We start from the raw sequence: 13131 nt of genomic DNA, 5'->3' as shown, positions 1-13131 counted from the left end.
GACGCACATTCAGAGGCTTAGCGTCACATATTCTGATGAGCAGCGCGTGGGAATATAGTCACTTATTGAGCTTTGGTCTTCCCCTGCCATTATAAGTACCAAGAGCGTTAGACTAGCAGCGAAAAGAGTTTGATGTTGGCACTGCTGACGAGGTCGTACCGTAGTTTATATGTTGCAATATCGTTGGATGGTAACAAGATTTGGAAGCTGATAAGGAAACGATGACCAGGTGCCGGAAGATTAACTGCAAGGACACCTATGTGACGCACGATACAAGAATATTGTTGGAATATATAGTTTGGGACTTCTTCCTCTCAGCAAACACGTGGAGGTGTGGTACAGAGGTTGAGTCGATAGAGGTGCTTGTTGAACTTCTTATGATTAAACTTAGCCGTGCTATAACTGTCGTCAAGATCCTTGATGTCTGTGCCTTCTTATACCATGGTATTTTTGGAATCGTGGTATGGATTACTGCGTAGTGACTGCCGTTGATTTTAAGTGTCCTCGACCATTCCTCTTGCCAGTCCGAGGTCAACCACTTTCTGAGCATGGGTATCATGTCTGTGAGAGGGGGTGTATCATATTTAAGAGCTCCGTGCAGAGACGGCTGTTTTGCTAGGTCATTAATTTGCATGTATCCCAAAGTGGTCTTTCAGCCATACCATGACGATGTCGCAACAGTTCCTTTGCACCCAAAATTCTCCGTCGACAGCTGCTGCAACTATCTGTTTGGGGCAAATATTATAATGGTTTCCGATCAGCTGTAGGGCTGATATACTATCGGAGGTGATGGCTATTGTGTCTTTTGTCGTCGTCTCTGCTTCCTAATTGATGATCAGTTCGGCTACCATAATAGTGGAGTGTGGATCCAGCTTGTGTGGACTTTGTGGATTCCTTCGGGGTTCCCAATAAGCTCTGTCAACGCCTTCATTAGACTTGGACCCATCTGTATGCACCATGCACGTATCCCGAAAGCAAGAAAGGAATTGCATTGTCATTGCGTTTGTTGAGTCCTGTTTTGGAAACGTTAAACTGATCCTGACATCAATCTGCAGAGTGAACGTTACGTATGACCTGCTATAATTCGGTGTAAGAGGACTTTTCCACACTTTGTCCCTTAATGCCTGCATCTCTATAGATTCAGCCCCGACGGGTGGAAGTTACTCACTTATCCAATATCTCCAGCTCACACAGAAACTGTTGTACAGGCAGGGCTTCGATCTGCAAGGTGTCACGTCTTTGGACTGTAGACTGAAGTAAGACATTCTTGAAGCCAGCTTGTAGTCGACCTCTTTTGCCAATGGAATTTGTTGGTCTTATATTTTCCTTTAGTGTTGTTCACGACTGGAGACGTGATGTACAACAAAAGGCATTTTCAGTGTTACGTTTAACTTCTTGTACCCATATCATTTCATTCTCTCTGCTTTTTTCCTAGAGCCAGACAACTTTCATTCGGTTTTCGTGGATTTTTCGGCCGGATATACTGTCCAAATGTGAATTTCATGCTGAAAAATTTTTCTGTTCGCTACATCAAGTTGTGTTATCCCCGTTTCCTTACTGCATCGATCCATTTCATTGCTTTACTGCGACATTCCTAGAATTCGACAACCTATCTAGATAATCTGGTTCTTTATGTCCTTTTAATACAATCATAGAATTTTAGCCTGTGTTTGTTTTTCATGTCAGAAATAATGTAGATATCATTTCCATTTTCCTTATTAATCTGTATGTTCCTTCTTCATTATAATTTGGACCTGACATTTTCCTGCCAACTTCCTCTTCTCCCTTTCTCTATATCTTCAGTGTCTATTGTTTTTGAAATGGTTGTTTCAGCCCTTCAAATGCACACTCGTTTGCTTACATACTCATTTATTTTATTAGTCACCATCTTGGTAATGACTGTCTGTACAATGTCTAACTATAACACACGCAAACAATATCGCAAACCTATAAAAAGAAAGGAAGATAAAAACTAGCTGTCCTAACCGTATTTTATTTTCTCGGTACGGAAAGTACGCGGTTTTATCTGTAATAATCTTCATCAGATCATGATTCCGTACAACAGGAGGAGCAGGTGACTGGAGACGCTGTGTCATACCGTAACGTATTCGTCACCAGCTACAGCAGCGGGCTGTGATAGTATACAGGTTGTAACGAGCGTAAGTGCAGATATTTCCGTTGGTGACAGAGGACGGTGTTCTGAACAACATTGCATCAGTGTTTACATTTTTTGCAGACTAACAGATATAGATATGGCCTTTAGAAGTCGTATGTTTTTAGGCTGGTTAGTGTGGTAAAGTACATGTCGCAAGAGTAGGCCATTCATGCTTATTTTCACCTGGGCACCAGAACAAGTGTTGGAGTGTGGACTAGTGGATGGAAAACAGTTTCTCTATACTGACAGGCGTAATCCCTTTAGCAGTGCGGTACGGCAATGAGGAAAACATCAGGTCGGTAAGTTTGTGACATGTTTGCGGGAGGCCTGTCCCAAACAGAGCAAAAAGAAGCAATACACTGAAGTGTGTACATGTTAAAGACCTACACACTAGATGATCGGAAATCCACGTTACAAGCTTCTAGGGCTTGTACAGGGTAATATGTACACCGTATTCTGAGTAGGAACCCATGTCCTGAAACGTACCGGTCCTCTGATACAGCCGTTTGAAAACATGTTTGCTAGGTAGGTATGCAACAGAGCAGTCATGATGGAGGGTGGTTATGTGGAAACAGCTAATGTCATTTGACGTCTGTCATACCTCTCTAACCTGGTTCGAGCCTTTTGCACGTTACACAGACGTGCTGGTACTGGAAGAGTTGCTCGTCACCTTTGAATCATTCTCCACAATGTCTCACTCCATCGCATACCATTTTAGCCACAATCACGGAACTGTTTCGTAGGGAGTACCATCACCGTCGGTAGGCGTGATTGTGGTTTTCCAAGGCCTAGCCGCACACCCGAACTGGAAGAGGCGGTACTGCACCACAGCGAAGAGAATACGTGAACTAGTACACGAGCAGTTTCTTCGGCTATTATTAAGTGGAACAGTAAAAAAAGTGATAAACCAGGTCCCATCTAATCAATAACTTGTAAAAGTGGCCGCGTTACGTTTTCAAATGATTGCAGCACGGAAACGATACGTTTCCGGACATGGGTTCCGATTCAAAATATTATCTACTCAGTCCCATCTACAAGTTCTGGAAGTTTGTATTGGGAATTTTCGAACACCCTGCATAAAAATGTGCACATCAAAAAAAGTTAAGCATCGCATCGGTACCGACACTTTCGGGACCCGTACAGAAAATTGGAATAGAGATCAACATAAACATCATTTCCTTCCATTTTACTGCTCATGAAAACTACACATTGCATGTTGTACCATCATACAGTGAGACCTCCAGAGGTGGTGGTCCAAATTTCTGTTCACACCGGTACCTCTTACACCCAGTAACACGTCCTCTTGTATTGATGTATGCCTGTATTCGTCGTGGCATACTATCCACAAATTTATCAAGGCACTGTTGGTCCTCAACGGCGATTCGACCTAGATCCCTCAGAGTGGTTGGTGGGTCACGTCGCCTATCCTAGGCACGTTCGATAGGGTTCATATCTGGAGAACTTGCTGGCCACTCTAGACGAGCGATGTCGTTATCATGAAGGAAGTCATTCACAAATGTGCACGATGGGGGCACGAACTGTAGTCCATGAAGACGAATGCCTCGCCAATATGCTGCCGATATGATTGCACTATCGGTCGGAGGATGGCATTCACGTATCGCACAGCCGTTATGGCGCCTTCCATGACCGCCAGCGGCGTACGTCGGCCCCATATAATGCCACCCCAAAACAGCAGGGAACCTCCACCATGCTGCACTCACTGGACAGTGTGTCTAAGGCATACATCCTGACCGGGTTGCCTCCAAACACGTCTCCGACGATTGTCTGGTTGAATGCATGTGCGACAATCATCGGTGAAGAGAACCTCATGACATTTCTGTGCGGTTCATTCGGCATGTTGTTGGACCCATCTGTACTGTTCTGCATGGTGTTGTGGTTACGAAGACGGACCTTGCCATAGACGTCGGGAGTGAAGTTGGGCATCATGCAGCCTATTACGCACAGTTTGAGTCGTAATACGACGTCCTGTGGCTGCACGAAAAGAATTATTCAACGTGGTGGCGTTGCTGTCAATTTTCCTCCGAGCCAAAATCCGTAGGCAGCGGTCATCCACTGCAGTAGTAGCGCTTGGGCGGCCTGAGCGAGGCACGTCATAGTCAGCTCCTGTCTCTCTGTATCTCCTCCATGTCGGAACAACATCGCTTTGGTTCAGCCCGAGATGCCTGGACACTTCCCTTGTTGAGAGCCCTCCCTGGCTCAAAGTAATAATGTGGACGCGATCGAAACGCGATATTGAGCATCTGGGCATGGTTGAACTACAGACAACACGAGCCATGTACCTCGTTCCTGGTGGAACGACTGGAACTGATCGGCTGCCGGACCCCTCCGTCTAATAGGTGCTGCTCATGCATGGTCGTTTACATCTTTGGGAGGGTTCACTGACATCTCTGAACAGTCAAAAGGACTATGTCCGTGACACAATATTCACAGTCAACGTCTATCTCCAGGAGTTCTGGGAACTGGGGTGATGCAAAACTTATTTCGATGTGTGTATATGCACTGAATCCTGTTACACCTTACATCGTGGCTCAGGGTATCTGCTCAACAATAGGTGTGAAAGCTTGGCCTGATGATGATTATTATAACCGGAACTGACGCCTTCAGTAAAACGAAAATCAGTTGTGTTATGGACTATTTTTTATCTTATATAACGTAGAATTACTGAAATTTCAAAGAACTTGCTTTGCGAATACGAGAGTATCGCGTACGAAATAAACACTCAACACAAAGAAAAACGATTCCCTGGGGTATCATCAACGGCGTCGGTAGCTTCCTACTTGTTCTTACACTTATGACTCACATACCTCTTCACGGAGGAGTTCCTAACTTCTCACAGAGTTTATAGCTCGTCGGACGCTGAATAAGAAGCCCATACGGTATCGTCGTCTTTCGTGCGCGATGGAACCGCCCATATCCCTACAACGAGGAGTGACCCCAGCCGAGCCGTCGTGAGTGCGAGGAGCTGTCCACGGTACAGCACCGAGAGGTCCGCTCCGCAGCGTCTAATGGCCGCCATTACGGCGCGGCGCGTCCATCTGATAGCCCGCAATGACCGTCATCTGGAGAGCCGCGACCGGAGCCGATGCGACGCCGATAGCGCCGGGCCCCGAGTTAAGACATAGATTACGGTTTCGTTTCTGTTCCTTGTTGAATAAAGATTACACAGCGGGGCCGCACAAATAGCCTCACTTAGGCCACCTCGGCGCGCCGGGCTCGTTATTTCCGACGCCGAGGGCGACCTCCTGCGCGGGCGGTGTTTAACACGTCCTCGGTTTCATTAGCCCTGCTGGAGCCGGGGCGTGATGCGGGCCGGCCGCTGCTGGGGCTGGCGACGCGGAGACAAGGCGCGGAGGCGCGAGGCCACGCCGGAGGGTTGATGACCGGCTGTGGGGCCGAGGCACCTGGCAGGGCACCTACTGGTCGTTACGTGGAACTCAGCTGAAGGTCGTAGCTTTTGCAAGCACAATCACTTAACTGTGGAAAATGATCTCGGCCATATAACACACAGCAGCTGGAGACGCCAAAGGCTGAGAGGTGGCTAACTATGCCGGCTACCCAAATGTCATCCCAGTAAGATGTGATATGTAGCGGGACTTTGAATTTCGCCGCGCTACACTCGTTCCCTCAGATATAAATTATACCGCCGCAGCTGTATGAGCGCTCGATGGCAGAGAAAATAAGAAAATTAAGGTATCAAAAATTGTAACTCTTTTTGTTTTCTACCCGCTTCTGTCTTGGAGAGCGGAAGCTTAACTTACTTATTAGCTAGTCTTGGTCGGATGAATACGAAAAAACTTATTGATGCGCAGACGTATTATGGAAATTTGTATGAAATTCGGAGGATGGAAGCAGCAACGTAAAATACATTGCATTTAATATCAAGACTGTTTTTGTATACATTAGTAATTCCTGGGCAATGATATTTACTGCAATATTTCGGAGCATCTACGACTTTTCACGCAGAAATGAAGCAGGAGATTTTTGGAGAACAAGACCTGGACGCCGTACAAGAGAAGACATGTTAACATGGTAAAACATGAACTCTTATCTACGCCATTTCCCCCTGTTAATCACATTTGCTATTCTCTGTTCTCTTTCAAATAATTTTTGTAGTGGAAACTGGTTTGACTTTTGCTCAGAAACGCCACAAGGACCACCACAACAATAGCTTTTCCCAATCACGAAGTCCGATAACTTTACTGTAATACGAAGTCATTTTTGCATTTCATTCTTTCCCTTTTTCACGGTCATTAACGATTTTAAAACCCCCTTTTTATTCACCATTTCTTCCCACGTTTTCAAACTTTTCTTTTCTTTTCTTCTTTTTTTCTTTTTTAATAACCGCTACAGATAGGTTCAGTTATCATGTACGCAACAGTTAAAATCGGCACTTGAATCTGGAATTTAAATTAGAGGTATGAAATTGATGGCAGCGACAGTAATCTCTGTGCTTCTTTCCACACTTCAAAGGATGGCTGGAAGGAAGATTGGGTTTAACGTCCAGTCTACATTGTGGTCATTAGAGTCAGAGCACAAGCTCGGACAGTGTCAAGAATGGAGAAGAAATTCGGCCACGTCCTTTTAAGAGGATACGTCCAGACATTTGTCTGGAGCGATTTAGGGAAATCACTGAAAATCTAAATCTGGATGGGCGGATGCGGGTCTGAACCGCCGTCCTCCCGAAAGCCAGTCCACACAGAAGTCATTGGATAGTGATATGCACGTATACAGATGGCGGTAGCGTCACATAAACGCGGTATAAAATGGTAATGCATTGACGGAGCTGCCATTTGTACTCAAGTGATTCATGTGGAAGGATGCCCGACGTGACTATGGCCACACCATGGGAATTAACAGACTTTGAAAGCTTAACAGCAGTTGGCACTAGATGCATGTGACGTTCCATTTCGGAAATCATTAGGGAATTCGGAATTCCGAGACCCACACTGCCAAGAGTGAGCCGAGGGTACCAAATGTCAGGCATTATCTCTCACCACGGACGACGCAGAAACCGACAGTCTTCACTTAATATCTGAGAGCAACGGCGTTTGCGTAGATTTATCAGCGCTAAAAGACAAGCAGCACTGCCTAAAATGAATGCAGAAATCAATACGGGACGTACGGCGAAGGTATCCGTTAGGGCAGTGCGGCGAAATATGGCGTTAATGGGCTTTGGCAGCACACGACCGACGCGAGTGTCTTTGCTAATAGCACTACGTCGCCTGCAGTGCGGCTCTTGGGCTCGTGACCATATCGGTTGGACCCTAGACGACTGGAAAACCGTCGCCCGGTCATATGAGTCCCAATTTCAGTTGGTAAGACCTGATGGTAGGTTTCGATTATGGCGTGGACCCCAAGAAGCCATGGGCCCAGGGTGTCAACCAGACCTGTGCAAGCTGGTGGTGGATCCATAAGGTTGTGAACTGTGTTAACATGTAATGGACGGGATCTTCTGATGCAATTGAACCGTTCATTGACTAGAAATATTTGTGTTCGGTTACTTGGAGACTATTTGCAGTCATTCATGGAATTTAATAACGGAAGCGGAATTTTCATGGAAGAAACTGCGCCACGTCACCTGGCCTCAATAATTAGAGATTGATTTGATGAACATTATGGATAACCTGAGCGAATGATTTGGCCACACAGATCGCTTGACATGAATCTCATCGAACACTTATGGGACATAATGGAGAGGTCCGTTCGTGCACAAAATCCTGCACGGGCAACACTTCCGCAGTTATGGGTGACTTTACAGGCAGCAAGACTCGACACATCTGCAGGAGACTTTCAACGACTTTTTCAGTCCATGCCACATCGAGTTCCTGTCCTACGGAGGGCAAAAGAGGGTCCGACAAGCTATTAGGAGGTATCGTATTTTTCATCTCGGCGTATGTTATGATTGGATTTCTTGCGCGTTGTAGTAATGATTTGCAGCGGCTTACAATATGCTATCAAGAGAGACCAAGGGCCACATCCAGGGTTGTCTCTTAGGACATAGGAGGCGGTGTTCTTTCAAGCTGACCAATGAACTCACTCCCAGGTCAGAGAAAGGAAGAACGGTACTTGATGCGAACGAGTTGCCAGGCAAGTGCCATGCCACAGACTAATAGTGCTGATGAACAATACATAGAGACCGAGCCGCGATGTTAAAATGCTACTCCCTCTTCCCTCCCCCTCCCCCCCCTCGGTTCCACCAGTCTAGCTTACGGAACGTCACCATGCGTTCATAGGTTAACAAGAGGAATTTCAGAGGAGTGCTGTCGGTATCTCTGAGTTTGCAAAAGCATAGCTCCAGCTGTAGCTAACATCTGTAGAAAGCATACCAAAAACACCACCGAGTTTCACTTCATTTTGTGAATGGTGGCTCACGCAGACGCTTTTTGTCATCACACCACGGTGGTAACACTCCGGCAGGAAAAGCACTCTCCTGAATTGACAGACAACCTGTGACTTATGTCCTGATTCCCTCTTCTTAGACTGAGAGGGTCTGTAACATAGTTTATTGTGGAAATAGTTCTACGGAGCCGCTGGGGGGGGGGGGAGGGGGAAGATGACAAACATTATGAAATTAAACTACTTCCCAGTGTTGATGGCAAACTCTGCGATTAGTTGGGAAAATTTAGGAGCGTGAAAAGATGCTACCAGCCCAAGAAAAGTGCGTTTTCAGACATTCAGGAGTGAAGACTCGACCGGTGAAGGTGGGAGAAGACGGACATAGGTTACGGAGATAATAGATAAGAGGAGAGACACAGGGCCCCACCGAGCTGACGTTATTACAGCTCGACAGAGGACACCCCTGGCGATGGTAGGAACACATTGCCGCAAGAGCACGACAGGGCTGAATAGGCGCGTGAACTCTTTGACTCCATGTAAGTGGTGAACCCTCGATCGCTCGCTGTGCTCCAGTAATATATTTTTCTTTACTTACTGTAGTCCTCTCGCCTTGCAATACTTGTTGCTTAACTTCACGATAGGACAGCGGTGATAGCGAATTGGCTTCATCAAATTGCTACACCCACCCACCTCAGAACCTTGTCAAAAATTATATGTTGTCAGTAGTTTTGTCACATATGTGCTACTTGATTCATAACTGTTTACAATGAATGTTTAATTCCTCCAGTACTAATCACGTCAGTTATGGAATAAGCTATGAATCTCTTTCCCTTTTGTAGCTAATGAAACTCACATCCACAGGTAGAATTAATAGAATGTTATGACTCACTCGGCATACTGTTCTCAGAATCCCGTAACTTGCTGAAGTCTTTAAATTTCGCTGCACAACTTAATTAACTGTCACTCGTTTCTGAGGAGTGGCCTGATTTCGCCGCTGTATCCCTCGTATCATCCAAGGGGTGGGTTCTCTCATACAGCGCATTACCATTTCTAATACATTGTAGGGAAACTGTTGACATTCAAAACAACATCCATAAATCTAGGAATGGGTACATAAAGGTTGTGCATGTCTGTAAAAGGAGCTTTATATCATTCTTCCAGCAAAAATAGCCGCAAATTTGGCTAAAGATGATGGATGTGGATAGCTGTCATGGACGCTTCTCTCCACCACAGACCACAGTGGCTCAGTAACTGAGGTCTGGTGACTGTGTGGCCAGGGCACACGCGATATCTCATTCTCGAGGTCTCAAAACTATGGATGATGCTAGCTGTGTGGTCACGGGTCATGAGAAACAATTATTGTACCATAGCATCGATCTGATCTGCCAAAATTGCCATACAATCCTTGGCAGTAATGCCAGCTTGCAGAGTAACCACAGGGCCCATAGAATACCGTGATGTGGTTGCCCAGATCATCACCCAACACCGGCCATGTGTCACTGTTGGCGGCAAGCTGTTTGCGTCGCAGGTTTCGGATTCTGTATACCAAAGGTAAAGTCGGGCAGAAGTCGGAAACATTGAGATACAAGATTCATCCGACCAAATGACTTTCTTCTAGTGTTCTATAGTCAGGTTTTAAGGCTTCGGCAACACGTTCTCCTCTAACACGTACTTGCGTCTCTGATGCGTGGGTTTAGAATTCCAGCCGGCCCTGCATTTCCCAGCTTAAGGCCGAGAGAGGTGGCGCAATGCTTAGCATTCTCGAGTCACATTCCAGACCAAGATTTTTCAAACCCGCGTACGGCCTTCGTGATTTGGGTTTTTCCGTGATGTCCCGAAATCGCTCCAGGCAAATGCTAGCATGGTTCTTCTGGAGGGCACGGCTGATTTCCCTCCCTCATCCTTCTCCCGTCCGATGGGACTGATGACCTCGCTATTTGGTCGCCTCCCCCAAATCAACCAACCAACTAAGTGTGCTCGTTTGAGCGGTCACAAGGAGAATTTGCTGCTGTCCATAAATAGCTGGAAGCTGCGTTGGCTACTGTCGACGTTCTTCTGGCGAATGTTCAAAGTTGCGGTGACGTCCTAGCACTGATGACGAGACCTGCGACACCTTTCGTCTTGTTGGAATACCCTGATGACCCAGGCATCGCTCCATCTTCTGATACGCAACATCTAGTCAGTCCGTTCTCACTCCAGAGTGGGTGGCAGACAGTGATGGGTTCGCGTGTCACAGGGGGGAAGGGGAAAGAGGTAGCTGGTCGCGCGGCTGGCTCCCTACGCCTTAGCAACACGTACAACCTGCTGCCAGTGTTGATGATAATTCAGATTCAGCACGGAATACCTCTCCTGTTGGGCCAGCGGCCGATTTTTCTGCCCAGACCTGATTCGTGTAAAGGGTGGGTATGCTTGTTGCTGGGAGTTCCAATGTTAGGCTGCTGAAGGAGCATCTTACGGAAATAGCAGACAAGGCGGAGAAGAATGCCACGGTTCACTCCATGTCTTTGCCGGCGGATCTCGTCCGTGATGTAAAGGAGGTCCTACCTGTGGCTATCGAGCGCACTGGGTGCAACCGGCTGCATATAGTGGCACATGTCGCCACGAATGACGCCTGAGTTCTGAGGAATCCTCGACTGCTTCCGTCGTATGGCTGATTTGCATCGTACCCGAGATTGATCGCGCCCCTCTGGTTTGGAGCAGAGTGGTAGGTCTAAACCAGAGGCTCAAACGACTCTGCGACAGTATCGGATGCAGACCCTTAACAGGTCAGGTGTGCACTTCAAGCAGAAAGCGGCTGCTAGGGTAGCGCAGCACGTGTGACGTGGGGCTTTTTTAGATTAGAGAAACACTCCCTGCGGATCAAAGGCGCTTTGCCTGATAAATTAGTCTCAGTGTCCTCATAGACTGTTAATATGATTTTAGTAAACTGCAAGAGCATACAAGGAAAGGTCCCAGACTTTGCACCGCTCACAGAAGGTTGTAACGCACATACAGTATTAGGAACAGAAAGCTGGTTGAAACCAGACGTTAATGACAGCGAAATCCTAAGTTCAGATTGGAATATTTATTGTAAGGGTATGTCAGTTGCCAGTGGTAGCGACGAAATTGTTGCAGGCAAGATTTCGATAAAACCCAGTGGAGTTATCACGGATTCCGATTCTGAATTGATCTGTGTGAAGTCAAGTATGAAAGATTGGTCGAAAATGGCAATCGGACGCTTTTATAGACAAGGGCTCTAGTGCTAGGGAGCTTCAGAGAGAACTTCCTTGGAAGGTAGTGTTATGGGACCACTGGTATTTACGATGTACAGAGTGAAGAAAAGTGCCGCACCTGGAGGTCGGCATGCGACTGCTCAACCAGATCCATGAAAAAACATCAGATCGGGTGTATTTTAAAAACACATAAACGAAAACGAGGAGCTGGCAACACTGTCTCATCGCGCAGCGGATCGGAATGTACAGTGCGTTCCATTACACTACATGTATGTGTGTATCAACTGCAAGTTGCACAACCTTAACTGATCCTCTCAAGCTCATGTAGGAGGGCTACTCGATGGCGTACACAAATGGTAACAAAGTCCATATGCTTAGGTGCATCCGATGACAAAGCTGCTTCTGCTTGTGGGTAATCTGCACGGTACGCTCAAAGGCGCCATCCCGACATGAATGTCCTTCGTCGCCTGGAGTAACACATCTGGGAAACCGGTGGTGATATTAACATCCATGGGAAAACGGTGATCATCGTCCACAAGTAATGAACGGAGGTCGCACAGGATTGCACCTACTCCACAAGCAGAGGACGCGGCTCTTGAAACCGTTCACCAATCACCTCGGCGAAGTGCCCGTCATATTGCAAGGAAGCTCCAGATATCTCAAGGACTGTTTGTTGAAGTGTTACACGACGAATACCTGCATGTATATCATTAGACATTAATTCAACACCAGTGGCCAGAAGACTACATTCGACGAGTGCTGTTTTATGAATGGCTTTAGCGCCAAGTAGAAGATAATGAACATTTCGCAAATAAAGTGATACGTACTGACGAATCTAGCTTCATTCGTAAAGGCATTTTCAACTTCCACAACAGCTATTATTGGTCGGAACAGCTTTCAATCACACTCTGGCTTAAATCTGTGGGCTGGAGTCGCGGGAGGATTGCTTTTTGGCCCTTCCCTATTACCGGACAAGTTGAATGCGCTCCTGTATCAAATGGCTCTGAGCACTATGCGACTTAACATCTGAGGTCATCAGTCTCCTAGAACTTAGAACTACTTAAACCTATCTAACCTAAGGACATCACACACATCCATGCCCGAGGCAGGATTAGAATCTGCGACCGTAGCGGTCACGCGGTCCCAGACGGAAGCGCCTAGAACCGTACAGCCACACCGGCCGGCGCTCCTGTATCGTACGTTTCTTTGCAATACTTTGCCTGACGCATTAGAAAACGTTCCACTTGATGTTCGGTGTCAGCTATGGTTTCAGCATGATGGAGCACCGCCACACATTGGAATGAATATGCGTAACTATTTTAAAGCAGCGTTTCCAGGGAAATCTATTATTATGGCCATTTATTGGTATCCATAATGACCACCACTCAAAACACACACGATGGTTAA

Source organism: Schistocerca americana, chromosome 7 (assembly GCF_021461395.2).
Source record: "Schistocerca americana isolate TAMUIC-IGC-003095 chromosome 7, iqSchAmer2.1, whole genome shotgun sequence".
Taxonomy (NCBI): Eukaryota; Metazoa; Arthropoda; class Insecta; order Orthoptera; family Acrididae; genus Schistocerca; species Schistocerca americana.
The sequence above is the reverse complement of the archived record's forward strand: the minus strand, read 5'-3'. Positions refer to the sequence as shown.